The sequence below is a fragment of the Phocoena sinus genome, chromosome 8, assembly GCF_008692025.1.
Source record: "Phocoena sinus isolate mPhoSin1 chromosome 8, mPhoSin1.pri, whole genome shotgun sequence".
NCBI lineage: Eukaryota > Metazoa > Chordata > Mammalia > Artiodactyla > Phocoenidae > Phocoena > Phocoena sinus.
The window spans coordinates 38068479-38086781 of NC_045770.1; positions in this window are offsets into that span (position 1 = coordinate 38068479).

Here is an 18303-nt window from a genome sequence, read left to right on the forward strand (position 1 = left end):
CGGCTCATGTCTATGTTCTAAGCTGGAAAAATAGATAGGAAAAATTATGAAGAGCAAAAAATGTTGCTTATAGAAAATCTTTACCTTTCCATTTGGGAAAGGTCACCCCTACTCAGAGATTTTACCATACCTCATTAGCCATGACTGTGTCTATGGCCTTTCAGATCTTCAAGAGAGGCTAGGTGTTAAGTATTTAGAGTTGTAGCCCCTGTAGTAGAGGATGGCAAGGGAACAGGTGGTTGGAAATGATGTAAATATAAAGACATGCATGGGAATGATAAACATAAATTCAAGATGTTAATTATAGAGAAATGTGATTGAGAGGGTGTATACAAAGGACTCAAATTATGTTATTTTCCAAGCTGAATGAAGAATACATGGCTGTTATTTTTTAATGCCTTTTTATATATCTGAAATAGATAATTAGAAATCAAATGAAAGCTAAGTTAAATTATTTGGGGTTTTTACTAAAGGCATTCTGCTGTGAATAAATGAATGAATAAATAGTGATTGATTTAGAATTATGGTGGTATGCAGATGAGATACACTGCAAGGTACACTGAAAGGCCCTCCTGACTAAAATAACTAAAATACTAAATTTTAACATAAAAGGAAGATTCCAAACTTACTAAAAAGCTACAAAAATAAAAGCCATGTGCTACTGGCATAAGTGTAGACATAAAGTTCCATGTTGTAGAATTGAGGGTATAAAAATAAACACTCACATTTATAGTCAAATGATACTTGAGAATGCCAAGACAATTCAAGGGGAAAGAACAGTCTTTTCAAAAATAGTGCTAGGACAATTGGACACCCACATGCAAAAAAAAAATGATATTTTGACTCCTACCTCACACCATAAACAAAAGTGAACTCAAAATGGTTCACAAGACCTAAAGTAAAACTAAAAATATAAAGCTCTTAGAAAAAAAAATATGTAAATCTTCATGATCTTGGATTAGGCAAGATAGTTTCTTAGATTTGACACCAAAAACATAAGCAACAACGACAACAAAAATAGATGAATTGGACTTCATCAAAATCAAAAACTTGTGTGATCCAAGGCCACTATCAACAAAATGAAAAGATAGCTGTATTAGTCAGATATCTCCAGAGAAAAAGAACCACAGAAATAGTAGGATAAATATACATACACATACATATATAATATGTATATTAAAAAACCACTGAATTGGACACATTAAAGGGATAAATTTTATGGTCTGTGATTTATATCACAATCAAACTATTTTAAAAAGAAAAAATAAATAAAGGGGCATTAAAAAAATAGACCAGTGCATTACCACCAAACCAATATGCCATGCTCAGAAATAAAGTAAAACCAGGAATCCTCAGACATAAGCAAACGTCAATATCAGCTTTGGCCCTGACAGTTTCTGGAGACCTTGAACTTGCATTTTGGCAACTTCACAGGGTGTGGGGGGAAAGGATATACAGGCTAGGGCACTTTCAAGGTGAGGAGTCCAATTAAAAGATCCCCTGCAAAAAGCTGGTAATCCAAAGGAATATAACCACAGAGTAAGGGTGAAAATGAAATAAACCCTGCTGTGTTACAGAGGGGAAAAATTCTTCCCTGGAAATATATAACCAAAGTCAGAATTCATATGAGTTTGGGTTTGTATTCATAAAAGTTTACACATTAAAAAAAAAAAAAACCTGAGTGTAGAATTTTATTTGAATTGTCCCCAGGTTGGGTACACCCTCAGGAAACAGACAGAAAAAAATGCAATTCCTCTTAGGATCTTTCAAAAAATCTCCACAAAATTTCAAAGAAAACTAGCATCAGATCCATTATCAAAAATCCCAAAACATACAAGTAAACAAAGCATCATGAGTGAGAACCAGCATAAACAGCAGACAGCAGAAGAAGACATAGATGTTGAAAATAACAGACACAAAAAATACCTAAATTTAATACACTTAAATGAAATACATAGAAAGAAGCAGAAGCTTAGAAATATCAGCACAAACTGAATATTGTCCTGAGTAAAAGCTTAGGTGTGCATAGAATATTCATAAATTTGATAACATTATATGCCATAAAATAGCCTTGTTAAATTTCAAAACATCAGTATTATACTGACCACATTCACCATCCCCAATTCACTTAAGTTAGAAATGAACTTTAAAAGATAATGGGAAAACTCCATTCACTTGGACATTAAAAAATAAAAGAAAATCTAAACAACTCATGGATCAATGAAAAAAATGTAAAATAGATAGCTAGTGGGAAGCAGCCACATAACACAGGGAGATCAGCTCAGTGCTTTGTGACCACCTAGAGGGGTGGGATAGGGAGGGTGGGAGGGAGACGCAAGGGGGAGGAGATTTGGGGATATATGTATATGTATAGCTGATTCACTTTGTTATGAAGCAGAAACTAACACACCATTGTAAAGCAATTATACTGCAATAAAGATGTTAAAAAAACTGTAATAAAATATAGAAAATGTTTGTAATTAAACAAAAATAGAAAACTTATGTTGATTAAGCAGTTCTTGGAGAGAAATTTATTCTCTTAATTGCCTTTCATTAGAAAAAAGGCTCAGAATGAATTTTAAAAATCCAACTTGAAAAGTTAGAAAAAGAGTGTAGGATAAATCTAAAGGAAGTGTGAGTAAATAATAAAAACAGAAAAAATTTGATTAATAAAAATAAAAGCAAAAACAAACATGCAATTGAGAGAACTGACAAAATCAAAATTTGACTCTTTAAAGATATTAATTAGCAGACTACTGGAGAGACTCATCAAAGGAAACAGAGAGAAAAGAATTACTAGGAATTAAAAAGAAATATAATATTCACTATTGTGAATCAAGTTATGGCAATAAATTTGAAAATTTAGGGGTAATGAATGAATTACTACAAAATATAACTCTTCAGAACTGATTTAAGAAAAAATTGGAGAACCTGGGTAACAAGCAGCTGGGATACATGTTCAAAATCTTACTATAAGGAAAACAGCAGGACAAAGCAGCTTAGCAGAAAGATTTTACTAAATAGTCAAAGAATAGCTAAGTTCATTTTTACATGAATTTTTCCAGAGAAGTGAAAAACAAATGACACTTTCCAACTCACTTTTCGAAGCTGGCATAACCTTGATGCCAAAACAAGATGTGGATGGAAGGCACATGAGAGGAAAATAACAGACTGGCTACACTCGTGAACATAGTTTTGAAAATCCCTAAACCAAATTTTAGCCAACACAACCCAGTAGTATATAAAAAACATAGTAAATTATGACTGAGTTGGATCTCTCCCAGGAATACAAGTTCGGTTTAATATTTTAAAAACTGATAGGAACAAGACAAAGTTGCCAACTATCATCACTCCCACTCAGTCTATTCAGAGCAATGAAACAAGAAAAAGAAATAAAACACCTAAAAATTGCATAGGAAGGACCAAAACAAACATTATTTGGATAACCACAAATAGATATGATTACCTACTTAGAAAACCCCCAAAGAATCCAACAAGTTTCCTTGATACAATTGATACATAGAAGCAATCTGTTTACACTACCAACCATTAAAAAGTATAACTTGAAAAACCTTATCATTCACGATAACATCAAAAACAAAAATTTAGGGTATATAAATAAAGCCCTATATGAATAAAATTATTAAATTCTAATAAAAAACATTTTGAAAGACCTGATAAATAGAAAATCATACCATGCTCTTGGACAGGAAGAATCTATATTTCACTGTCTTCAAATTTATGCATTGCAGAAGGATTTGTGAGGATACCTCTTGGTGCTTCCATACTCAATGATAATAGCACATAGGCAGTTTCCACAATCTAGCCTTTAAAAAGGCAAGGTAACCAAAGATTCAGTTCCCCCAAGGATGAAGCACTGGGTCATCCCACCAAGGCAAGCTCCAAGAGAATATCTGACCAAGAGAAATCTATAATGTGTGGTAAAGGGTTTGACGAATATTAATGATAGCCTTAGGATCAACTACAGCCTTAGGGACTGTACTTTGTCTCATTAATTCACCTATTGTTAAGCCCTTTTTTGTTTTTCAGGGAACTGCATCTTGAACCTTGAATAATCAGTGACAGGATAGAGTGAACTTAGTGTGGGACTTGAGCGGATCTGAGTGGTACAAGGGATGTTTTGTAGCAGATCCAAAAAGGGCTTCACCACATTCTCTCAACCAATCCTGGACAGCTGCTGTGCAAGATGATTGCTTCCTGTGTATCTCTGCCTTGGGGTGTCCTCAGCATACTCAACCCACACATGGGACAAGCCATAAGTGACAGGGAGTTAATGCCCCAGGGTGATCTTCAACCAATTTAGGGCAGGAATTGGCAGACACGTATTCTAAGTTCCACCTCCCTTAGTGGATAAATCTAACGTGTGTTTCGTATTCTTTCAGAGCTGTCAGCTGGAATAAGCCCATAGTGATAACCTGCTCACGAACTCTCACTTTATCTGCTTTTCTTCTTTCTGAGGCTCTTACTTCCTCACATCTTTACAATGCTTCCCAGAATCGCTTCCCAGAAAAGCTGCTTATACCCAAATCTTTGTCTTAGGATCTACTTTGGGGGGAATTAAACTAAAAACCCAAATTGTCCATCACCAGTAGAATGGGTAAATTGAGGTGCTGTCCTGAAATAGAATGCTATGTTGCAGAAGGGAATTAGCTAAACACATCACCATAATGTTGAGGGGAAGAAATAAGTCACAAAAATACAGCTCTATTGTTTAGTATTTAAAAGGCAAACGAAAGATATAATTTAAAGATGCATACAGGACAGCAAAATTGAAAAGAAAAGCAAGAGGATGGTTATCATAAAAGTCAGTCTAATAGTTGCCTCTGGGGTGTGTAACAGAAAGGGCTTTTAAGGTACTGGCAATATTCTATTTCTTAACCTGGTTGTGTGTACGCCAGTCATTGTGATATTATTATTCTTTAAATTATACATATGTATTTTATTTACACTTTGATATGTTTCATGATAAACAATTTTTAAGTGTTGCCAAATTAAGTATGTGAGAGACAGAGGATTGCAATCAATCAAACAATCCGTCACTAAGTACAAGGGTTTTGCACTCAGATTGCTTTGCAAGTGTTTTGTTTTCATTCCATTTTAATGAAATCAGAGCTTGAAATCATACAAGATGCATTATGTATGTGATTCACGCAAGAAAGACTTCAGAGCCTCCCATTTGCAAAACCATACCGAAAAGAAAGGCCTTGGTCCTAACATCAAAAGATTTATGTACGAAGGCACTTTATAAGCTATATATTTAAATGTTTAAGATTTACGTTTTAAGTTAAAACATTTATGTATATTTGTATGTATATAGTATATGTATACATATATATAATTCTCTCTTTAATCCAATTTTATTTTCTTTTTTAAATTAACTGACAAACAACCAGTTCTGTTCAAATCATGTAAGAAGACAACTACTTTATCAAACATTAAGGAAATGAACTAAAATTTTTAATTTGTGTAAGGCTTTGCTTGAGAACTAATGCGAGGTGAGGATAGAATGGCACAGAGGTTATGTATGTTTGAAAACTAAGCTTGATCCTTAACATTTATTCCTGAGAAAATGTAAAACTTAAATATTAAGGAAGATTATCTCCAATATGAATGGATACAACATAAATAATCTTCAAAGTAGTTTTTACTCATTATTCATTCATATACTAACTTGAAAGCAACATGTCACTTTTCAAAGCACTGAAGAAAAAGTTAAACATATAAAAAGATAGTTAGGTATATAAACCTCATTTATATATGTGTCTCCATTTGTATAATTCTGCCTTTCAACACTTACTGGAAAAATAGAAGATTATTCTACATCTGGTCTTTTGGTCAAAGTTGGCGGGGAATTTTGTTAATCTTTGGAGTGATCAGAAGGTTTGAAGGATGTCTTAATCCTGCTCCGAGTGTGTCAAAGTAGATAGATGTCTTTGTTCATTTCACAAAACCAAATAAGAGTGGCGGTGTGCGGATTAGAATTTGACAATTCAATCCAGATGACTACTTTATTATGGAAAAATATTCCACATCCCTTATCTATTCCAGAGAGTATATCATAGAGAAGGCACTATAGCTTCACTATGATACAGTTGCAAATATTAAAATGAAGGGTTATAAGAAGAAAACACAGCTGTTAAAGGGCAGTGACTGAGTGAATTCATTTAGTGTTACATATCTATGATGATGTTAGTTATTCAAGATTTTTTCCAAAACTCATTTCAAAGGCTCTCACTTTAGCATTTCAAAGGTAGTGGATAATATTTGGGGGAAAAAAGTATCACTTCTTTTAGATGCAATAATAATAGAATTTGAAAGCTAAATATGCAAAGGCTTTATAAAATGATGTGTATGAATGTCCATTGTGTGCACAGATGTCTCAGTTAGAAAATGAAATATTGGCATGTTTCATAGTTTTTCTTTCTTGAAGTCATTTGCACTTGTGCAATGACATGAGCTCTCTTTATGACACAGAGAGAAAAGCTGATCATCTCAAAAAAATGGGTAAAAATTTGGCTCTCCAAATTTAACTGACCCTGGATGTGAGTTATTAAACAAATAAAACACTGCATATGTGTGTTTATTTGCTTTTATTTTAAAAATTCAAAACATGTCAAGGCATATTTCACGTCAGAAAAATATGTTCAAACTATTTTACGTTTTAAAGTTAAAACATGTAGTGCTCCATTCAGAAAGTCCAGTTTTTTTTAAAGTTCATTTAACGCTATCATTTTCCCAAATATCTGATGCTTACCGTCCCATTGCAATATAAAGTCGGAAACTATGGATACTTCCTCTTAGTCCTTTAATAGCACAATTGGATTCAAAGATTGTAGAGCCTTTGTTAGAGAGCTAGATTTCCCATCTCTGTGTATAGTTCTTTTTCTTGAAACTGTACTTCCCAAAGTATATTTCATGAATTACTAGTTTGGGGCTTTGCAACACACAAAGGGTTTCCATTGTCAAATTAGGTTGGAAAGTACTAGAATGCATTCTTAGTTCTATACAAGAGATGCTAGTCTTCTGAAATTTTCCTCTAGCAAACAAAACTGTCTAACTTATTTTTAAAACTGGAATTTCCTAAAAATTTATTTGAGCTTTTTCACATAACCCCAGCTGATATCCTAGGGTATGGTTAGGCAAATGCTGTCCTACATAGCTTAAACAGAATGTATTCTGGCTGGCCTTTAAAAGAATATTCATTTCTACAAAATGTAAACATTGATATATTTGTATTTGCAATAAAAAAATTCTTTGTACATGATAGTTAACAGAAGTCTAACATTTTACTGACTTCTCAAGATCAGCACCAGTCTTTCCAGAGAGCGTATTTGTTTGTTTACTTTGTGTCACTAAAGTGATACAGAGACCAAAGAAGTTTCAGGAGCACCTGCCTCATATAATATGGGATACTTTTCAGATAATGGTGATAATAAAATCAAAAGTTTTCAAATGAGAGAGCCAGAGTAAGGGAAAGCACCTGACTTTTGATATTATGGAAGAAAGAATTTGGAGGAGCATGAATCGAGAGCTGTAGTTTAAAAGGCTGCATATGAGGCTTAAGGCATATGGCAGAATCACGGAATGCTGGTCTGTGTTCTGAGAACATTAGCTTAAGGAATCTTTGAGGAAAACTTGAGAAGACAAAAGTAGGTGAGATTTTTCTAGACATTATATCTACTTTCACTTGAGACCCCCTATTACCTTTTTAACTGTTAGTGCTAATTTATTATTCCCTTTTAACTTACATGGTTTTTATTTTTTTATCAGCTCTACCTAAAATCACCCATTGGTGGTACGTTCATACCATTTCAGCTCGTTTTATTATTTTTACTATTTCATCTGTTAGTCCTCTGGTTGTGATTATTTTGCTGGACATAGCAATAATTCTTCATCCTTCTTAGTTCTTCTTTTCATTTTCTATATCCCATTTTCTCTTCTACGATATTATTCTTAGTCTCTTTACATTTTTCTTTTATGTTGCTTAATTACTGTTTTAAAAATTATTTTAAAATATATTGAGTGTATTACATTTTATTTCTTATTCCTTTCTGCTCTTGAAACTTAATAAATGCCAAGCAGCTAATGTAAGGGAAGAATCCGTAAGGACTGTCCACACCCTGAGTAATGGAAGCTAGATGGGTTTTTTCTCTAGTCCAGTCTGCCTAGTCCATCCAACTTTCCTTAGAACACTCCAATTCCCACCCTATTTCCTTTAGTGTTGAATTCCTTGAATCTACAAACTAGATAATAATATTTACCTATAGAAAATCCATTTGAGCAGTGAAAAAAGTGCTGATTTTTATGGTAAGGTGATACATAACTAAACATTCATTCATCCAATCAATAGATATTTATTCTACTGAAAGGGAGAGGTGAGAGGGTCTATTTTCAGATCATTCTTCTGCATAATAACAACCACACCTTCAACATTTTATACTTATTAAGTTTTTTCTTTATGCTGAACACTATTGTAAGCATTTAACATGTCCTAATTTCATTTCTAAAAATTCTATGAGGTTTTTATTGTTTCTTTTGTACTAAAGCAGAAATTAAAGTAAAGAGAGAGTAAATAATTTTCTCAGGGTCATACAGCTGGTTAACTCATCAGCAGGATTAATTTCAGCAAGTAAGTAGATGGTTTTAAACCTTCAGTAAATATCTTTAAATTAGGAAGGCACAATATGTCAAAAACTAGGCTTTAAAAATACTTTTATCAGTCTGCTTCCAAACATCTAGTTGATTCACGTTGCTATCAAGGCAGTGTTAAAAGAGGATTAGGGACTTCCCTGGTGGCACAGTGGTTAAGAATCCGCCTGCTTAAAGTAGGGGACGTGGGTTCAGTCCCTAGTCTGGGAAGATCCCACATTCTGCAGAGCAACTAAGCCAGTGTGCAACAACTACCGAGCCTGTGCACTACAACTACTGAGTCCGTGTGCCACAACTACTGAAGCCCGCGTGCCTAGAGCCCGTGCTCTGCAACAAGAGAAACCACTGCAATGAGAAGCCCGTGCACCGCGACGAAGAGTAGCCCCCGCTCGCCACAACTAGAGAAGGCCCGTGCAGCAACGAAGACCCAACGCTGTCAAAAATAAATTTTTTTTTTAAAAAAAAGGATTATCTAGGTGTAGATTATTCATCCTGATATGTTTGTGATCCCCAATTTCTAAGTTTTATCCTATCGCCTGTGGCCATTATACCAGTCGATCAAGGCATCCAAAACACAGATAACAATCTAGGAAAATAAATAGTCTTTATTTTTAGCTGGAGCAGCAGCCTCAGATCACCATCTCATAATCTATGCTATTGGACCGGACTGGAAGTATGTCAGTTTTATCTATATCTTTTGCTCTTCTTCATAGGTCTGGAATGGAGCCAACCTAAATAATTCATTCTTTATGCTAGAAATCATTTCGGTTATATACACTTGGTTATCAAAGATGGGGATGATCAACCTAGAAGATTTCCCCAAATCCAGTTACTCCTCCAGAGTCATGGGGTGGATGCTAAAAAGAGTACTGTGGCTCCAATCCAGTCCCATTTATAATTCCCATATTCTGTACACCGGAATCTCTAACCCCTAGGAAGGGCCCAATTTGTGTTCTTTTGAGGACTCCATGCTTTCCTAAACCCATCTCAGAGCCTTTTATTATTTTAAGGGTGTCACAAGGGTTTGAGGGACAGCTATGAACACATTATTTTGTGTGACCTACAAGTAGTTTTCCCCAATTTCCGTTTCTTCTCCTGGGATTACTCAATTGAGGTTTTTAGAATGATAGTGGCTGCAACTTTTGCTGAATTATGTAAATAAGAAATCAGACACTCATTAACTATGCTACATAACTATTTGAACATCAGAATACTTTAACAGCAAGGCATTGACATACTGTTTACTTTGTTGCAATGCCCTTACTGCCTTTCTTCACCTGTCTGACTCACACAACTCAATTTCATAAGATCATCATCTCTAGGAAACCTCCCCTAGACCACAAGTTGAGCTAATTATCCCTATTCAATGCTCCCAAAAGACCTTAAACTTATTTCTGATCATTTTACCTATTTTCATTTAAAAATTATTATCAGTCATGTAAAATAAATTACTGAAGTTACTCCAAAAATGCTATTGAGAATCTTATTTTCTACATCACTTTAGATCCTTCACATAAAATTTCAGTGAGATATTTCCTGTATAATTCAGTACTATAAATAGCTTTTGTTTCTTCTGAAAAACTCATATGATTCCTCCTTTCTGATAATGAGAATTATATAACAGATTATGTGGAGTTTTTGTATGGAAAAGGTAAGGCTTTGATAAATATTTAAAAAACAAAATGTAGATGAAGAGGGCAACCATCCAGTGAATTCCTTTATGTATAGCAAAGATGGATTATTAAGTCAAAATCCTGATTTCTTTCTCTCTTTAGTTCAGGTTATTTGGTTTTGAAGTCAGTTTAGACCTGTTTAAATATTCCTAATGAATCTGATTTCAGTAAGGGATGGATTTATTAAACCTGAAATTGTATTCTAAGGGCTTAATTAAATAGATTTGGCCTCGTACAACTTCTCCTGAAAACAACACTTCACGATTAACTTCCTTTCAAGTTGTTTGCACTCATCTTTTTTTGTCCCTCAATCTCCCTATGCAAGTTTCCTTTTGGCCTGGGAACACATATATGGATTCTCCATATTTTGAAACTGTACCCCTGAAATGCAGGGAGTGGAGGTGTGGTGTTGTTGTTTCTTCTCTGTCATTAAATTACTCCTAAACATGTCACTGTTTTTTGCGATTTCCCATTACTTTGCTTCTCAATTTAAAAAAAATCAGAATTTAATTTGCTTTAAATCCTTTAGATTGTATGAATAAGATTTATCAACATAGCAGTGTGATGATAGAATTCAAGCTTTGAAATTTAGAAGCAGAGATCTGAAGATCTCTATTATATACAAATCCAAAGATCTCTATTTGGGTAACACAAAGAATGTTGTTAGTTTTTCATCTTTTTCATACTGCACAGATGTTATATCTCAGACTATGGGTAACTATAAATCATGAATAATGTGAAAGCATTACAAAGAAATGAACATGCGTTTTAGAACTAAACCTAGTGATGGATAGAATGCCTGGAAGGGGAAAAAATACAAACATGCTCTGCCAAGAGAACATATTCTTCAGGAAGTCATCACTCACTCACCCAAAACATTGTTGGTGGTGAATACCATTATCCCTTGTGATTAGGTGGTGCTGTCATGAACACTATCAAATCAGATCAAGCATTGTCTTGGAAGCACCTATGAGCCATATTGATTCATTCATTCAATTATGTATTTATTGGATGCCCACTTTTTACCAAGCACTCTTCTACATGCTTGGAACACATCAGTGGACACAACCAACAAAGGTTCCTAGCTGGAGGTGACAGATAATAACAATAGATGGAATAAATAAGTAAAGTATATGACTAGCAGAAGGTGAGAAATGGAATGAAAAAAATTAGAAGAGGATAAGAGAGGTATAAGTGCCGTATATGTAAAATTGATGTGAAATGTCTCGAGACAGAGACATTTGAGCAAGGATTTGAAGGAGGTGTGAGAACATTAATATTAGTATAGAAAAGTTGTTAGCAAAGATATGTCAAAATCATCAGGTTATGACTAGAGAGAAAAAAAGCAAAACAAACAACAAAAAAAAAACAACTCCAAGTCATTCTGACTCAATTTTATCTTCAGTTCTGAATGTTTCAAAGTGATTGCAGCCCGAAGGGAATACAAGTAGGTTTTTGATTAGTTTTCAGCCCCAAACACAAACTTCATTTAAGGTCAAGGAGAGGTGGTTGCCTCATACACCCTCTTTAGTTATCATGAGCTGGAGCAAAAATTCAGTAGATGACCTTGAGAGCATAAGCAACTCACACCACATAAATGTGATATACATTAGATATCCAACATTAGACGCTAAAAGCAGGTACCAAAGCTTGACAGTTCATACAACACTTCCCAGGAGATTCAATAACAATACATCAAGATGTAATCTCCTCCAGGACAAATTCATCCTTCCCAAGATGCCAGAAATCTTTTATCTGCTTCCCAATGCTTGAAGTAATATATCAAAGAGTCATGAAAATGCCATGAATGTGAAACTAATTTAAATGAATCAAAGAAGGAAGGCAACGTGTCCATAGATGTGTAGTTTAGGAACTGTGATCACGCTGATCAACTTACTCAATGGAGAAGTGACAGTTGATAGGTTAAATCACAATTATAGAGATCATATTATCTGAAAATATGAAATTAATAAATTCAAACACAGAGTTTTTAAAAATGTATTTCAGATAGTTCAATCTGTTGATGTTGTTTAACTTGTCCCCAAGGTCACTAGATACCGGGGTCCTCAATTACTGGCAAAATTTCAGCAATGTTCAGTCTTCTGTTCATCTTTGGTCTGACTTATACTGCATATCTCTTTATTCTTTTAATGAATTAGATAGAAAACTACCATTTATGGAACATGTATAACATAGGCACCATACCTGATGCTTTACGTGTATCATCTCACATTCTGATATGTATGTGTGTGTGTGGTTATGTAGGAAAATGTGGGAGGAGAAGAAGGAAGAGTAGCTACATTTTACAGGAGTTCAAACAGGTTAGATGACTGCTGTAAATTCACTAGGAAATATTAAAGCCTGGATTCTGCTCAGGATTTCTAGCACTGTTAAGCTGTCTGCTACTAGACAGAGGCTTCTATAATAATTACTATTTCCATAGAATTTTATTGTTTATATTACTTACATACTTTGATTATATCATGATCCTAAGATCATTTAATTAATCTTGGTTTTCTTCAAAATTATCAAAATGCACTAAAGCCACACACCTTTTAAGTATAAACTTTCATAAACTACATTTATATGACAAACTCTTTACATTTGCCTCTATCTCATGATGAGGAAAGAGACTGTATTTTTAGTAAATACAATAATGCAAAGTATGGCAAATTACTTCTCTAAGAGTGTTTCCTCAACTATAAAATGAGGATAATATATCTATCTACTTAACTACTACCTCACAGGATTGTTGTAAAGATAAAATGTGGGGACTTCCCTGGTGGCGCAGTGGTTGGGAGTCCACCTGTCAATGCAGGGGACGCGGGTTCGTGCCCCGGTCCGGGAGGATCCCACATGCCGCGGAGCGACTGGGCCCATGGGCCATGGCCGCTGGGCCTGCGTGTCCAGAGCCTGTGCCCCGCAACGGGAGAGGCCACGGCAGTGAGAGGCCCGCGTACCGCAAAAAAAAAAAAAGATAAAGTGTGATAATACTGTGTATATGAAAGAGTTTTGAACATTATTTATAATAATGCATTACATTATTTAAGGATTTTTATTAAAGGTCATTTCTAGGTACCTTTATAATACACTTTCTTCCTGATTTTCATTGTTTTTCAACTTACATAAATATATGCTTGATATTAAAACTTTGTCATGTATCAAAATCTATACAGTAGAAAGTTAAAATTCCATTTCATACTCACCTTTCTCAATCCAACTAATTTTCCTTCCCAAGAGCCGATAATAGTTACTAGTGATCCTTGTTCTTGCAGATCTTTTAATATTCATTTATATTCATAAATTTAAATGTATTCATTTTTTTCTAAATACATATCAATCAAATATATTTTACTTGACAATTTTTTGCTTACTTTTGTTAACAACATGTCCTGGAGATCTTGAATAGTTGTGTGGTAGTGTAGTACTTTATAATGGATAATTGAGCTATTTCTATTATGCATGTGTCTGTAATGAACACCCTTTAACATATATATATATATATATATATATGTCTTCATGTACAAGTAAGCATATTTTAATAAGCTGAACTCCTATAAGTGGAATGTCTGGATCAGAGAGCATATTACTAATTTTAATACTTATGGTCAAAAAATCTTCCAGATAAGACTGTGCCAAGTTATACAGTCTCTAACAGTATACAAGCATCCTTTTCGGGACCTTTGCAAACATTAGTTATTATCAATACGTTCATTTTTGCCTATCTTATGAGTGAAAAATACATGATTGCTATTTTCATTGTCATTTATCCTACAACCATTGAGGTGTTCTAATATTCTAATGTGTATATTATTGGATAATTGCATTTTTTTCATGAAATATGTTTTTGTGTTCTCTGTCCATTTTCCTGCGGAGCTGTTGCCTTTCCCCTGGTTTATAGGCACTCTATATATTATGGTCATATTTCTCCTTTTTATTTTATACATAGCAAATATCTTATTATAGTCTGTCACTTTTCTTCTATTTTTGTTTATTGTGTCACACACCAGAAAGAAGTTTCATAGGTTTATATAGTTAAATCTGTTAGTCTTTCCCGTTTTGATTTCTGTTTTTCTGTGTTGCTTAAGGTCTTTCTTATCAAAAATTATAAAAATAGTCTCTTGTGTTTTCTTCTAGTACTATTGCTTTCACTATTCTTTGTGAGAATATAGGTAGCATAAGGCAATAAAATTTCTACCTCAAATCGTATATAAAAAGAGTTCTGATTGATTAAAGATATATGTATCTGTCTATCATCTATCTCTTTAATGTTTCCCAAAATGTATAACCAATTGTATTAGTACCATTTTTTTCCATAATTGTGCAAGATTTGTATGTTTGTTTTGTGACTAACACTGCCTCCGAATCTAGGAGTCACTGTGCTAACAAATCACTTGTCTATCACATCCTCCACCAACTTCTATTCTCCATCTTCTACAGAATACAGTATTCCATTAATACTCTCTGGCTGCAATTTTAGGCACCGAGGATAAGTCACTGGGGGAGATGTTTGGGGCAGTAGCACCATTTTTTGAAGAGTCCATCCATTCCCCACTGATTTGAAATCACTTCTACCATATAATTAATCCTCATATATATTGGTTTTGGATGACACTCTAGTCTTCATTTTGCCTTGTAATATTTTCTTGTCTAGCTCTAATACATATGAGTATATATATTATGTAATTGTAATAAAGGGGTATTTATATTCTTTCACTTAATACTGTAAACATATTTTCATGTTTCTAAATGGTTTTTCCTAATTATTATTTGAATGGCCATAATCTATTATTTACATGTTCTGTACCTTATTTCTCCCCTATTCTTGGACATTTCTATTGTTTGTTTCTAAAGATAATGCTACAATTAACATCTTCATTCTCTCTCTCTCTCTCTCTCCCTTCTTCCCTCCCTCTCTCATTTTATGGGAAATCCTTAACAGCAGAATTACTGCATAAATTGGTGTGAATATCTTTATGGATTTTGCGATGTCTTGCCATATTACTAACAGGATTTCTTCAGTTTTCAATATTCTCTGTAATATATAAATTTACTTATTTCACTGTGATCTTCTCAGTATTGAGTATTATTTCTCAAAAATGTTTAATAATTTTTATTTCCTCATAATTTTATTTCCTGATAATCCTGTATGAAGTTGGTTATCTGTCCCATCATTCTGAGTGTATCTTGATTATTCTATATCACAGCCAGATAATTTCTCATTAAATAATGAACAACTTAATCTGTATTGTGAGCTTGAAAATGACATACAATCTTTTATTGCCTTATGCTTCTATTTGTTAACTCACCATAATAGACAACACATTGTGGACTGTGGGATAATTGAGTTCCAGTCCAATAAAGTCCAATTTTAGACATTTACTTTTCTGGTTACCTGTGGCTGCGTACCAAAATCATCCCCAAATTTAATGACATATAACAACCTTTAGTTATGATCACATATTTTCCATGTTTTCAACAAGGCACCGAGGGCGTAACATTTTTCTGCTCCACTATAACTGGATAACTCAAAGGCTAAGCGTAACTCAGTGGCTGGGGGCTACAGCCATCTGAATGCTTAGTAACTCACATGTCTTGCAGTTGATGCAGAATGCTGGCTAGAACCTTAGCTATCGGTATTGGCAAACAGCTGGAACATCTCCACACGACTTCTCCAAGTGGCTGGGTTCCAAAGTCAAGTATCCTGAGAAAGTCAGGTGGAAACCATATCATTCATGACTTAGAAGTTGCAAAATGTTACTTATTTTGGTAGTCATAATCTCACCCAGATTTAAAAGGAAAGAACATAGACTCCATTTTTTTTAAATTTTATTTTATTATTATTATTTTATACAGCAGGTGATTATTAGTTGTCTATTTTATACATATTAGTGTATATATGCCAATCACAATCTCCCAATTCATCCCACCATCACCACTCCCCTCACTTTCCACCCTTGGTGTCCATATATTTGTTCTCTACATCTGTGTCTCATTTCTGCCTTGCAAACCAGTTCATCTGTACCATTTTTCTAGATTCCACATATATGCGTTAATATACGATATTTGTTTTTCTCTTTCTGACTTACTTCACTCTGTATGACAGTCTCTAGGTCCATCCATGTCTCTACAAATGACCCAATTTCGTTCCTTTTCATGGCTGGGTAATATTCCATTGTATATATGTACCACACTTCTTTATCCATTCATCTGTCGATGGGCATTTAGGTTTCTTCCATGACCTGGCTATTGTAAATAGTGCAGCAATGAACATTGGAGAGCATGTGTCTTATTGAATTATGGTTTTCTCTGGGCATATGCCCAGTAGTGGGATTGCTGGGTCATATGGTAATTCTATTTTTAGTTTTTAAAAGAACCTCCATACTGTTCTCCATAGTGGCTGTATCAATTTACGTTCCCACCAACAGTGCAAGAGGGTTCCCTTTTCTCCACACCTTCTCCAGCATTTGTTGTTTGTAGATTTTCTGATGATGCCTATTCTAATGGGTGTGAGGTGATACCATATTGTAGTTTTGATTTACATTTCTCTAATAATTAGTGATGTTGAGCATGTCTTCATGTGCCTCTTGGCATCTTCTTTCAAGAAATGTCGGTTTAGGTCTTTGGCCCATTTTCTGATTGGGTTGCTTGTTTTTTTAATATTGAGCTGCATGAGCTGTTTATATATTTTGGAGATGAATCCTTTGTGCATTGATTCATTTACAAATATTTTCTCCCATTCTGAGGGTTGTCTTTTTGTATTGTTTATAGTTTCCTTTGCTGTGCAAAAGCTTTTAAGCTTCATTAGCTCCCATTTGTTTATTTTTGTTTTTATTTCCATTACTCTAGGAGGTGGGTCAAAAAGGGTCTTGCTGTGATTTATGTCAAAGAGTGTTCTTCTTGTTTTCCTCTAAGAGTTTTATAGTGTCTGGTCTTACATTAAGGATTTTAATCCATTTTGAATTTATCTCTGTGTATGGTGTTAGGGAGTGTTCTAATTTCATTCTTTTACATGTAGCTGTCCAGTTTTCCCAGCACCACTTATTGAGGAGTCTGTCTTTTCTCCATTGTTTATCCTTGTGTCCTTTGTCATAGATTAGTTGACCATAGGTGCATGAGTTTATCTCTGGACTTTCTATTCTGTTCCATTGATCTATATTTCTGCTTTTGTGCCAATACCATATTGTCTTGATTACTGTAGCTTTGTAGTATAGTCTGAAGTCAGGGAGTCTGATTCCTTCAGTTCCGTTTTTTTCCCTCAAGATTGCTTTGGCTATTCAGGGTCTCTTTTGTTTCCATACAAATTTTAAGATTTTTTTGTTCTAGTTCTGTAAAAAATGCCATTGGTAATTTGATAGTGATTGCATTGAATCTGTAGATTGCTTTGGGTAGTATAGTCTTTTTCACAACGTTGATTCTTCCAATCTAAGAACATGGTATATCTCTCCATCTGTTTGTGTCATCTTTGATTTCTTTCATCAGTGTCTTATAGTTTTCTGCATACAGGTCTTTTGTCTCCCTAGGTAGGTTTATTTCTAGGTTTTTTATTCTTTTTTTTTTGCAATGGTGATTGGGATTGTTTCCTTAATTTCTCTTTCTGATCTTTCATTGTTAGTGTATAGGAATGCAAGAGATTTCTGTGCATTAATTTTGTATCCTGCAACTTTACCAAATTCATTGATCAGCTCTAGTAGTTTTCTGGTGGCATTTTTAGGATTCTCTATGTATAGTATCATGTCATCTTCAAACAGTGACAGCTTTACTTCTTTTCCAGTTTGGATTCCTTTTATTTCTTTTCTTCTCTGATTGCCATGGCTAGGACTTCCAAAACTATGTTCGATAATAGTGGCAAGAGTGGACATCCTAGTCGTGTTCCTGATCTTAGAGGAAATGCTTTCAGCTTTTCACCATAGAGAATGATGTTTTCCGTGGGTTTGTCGTATATGGCCTTTATTAGATT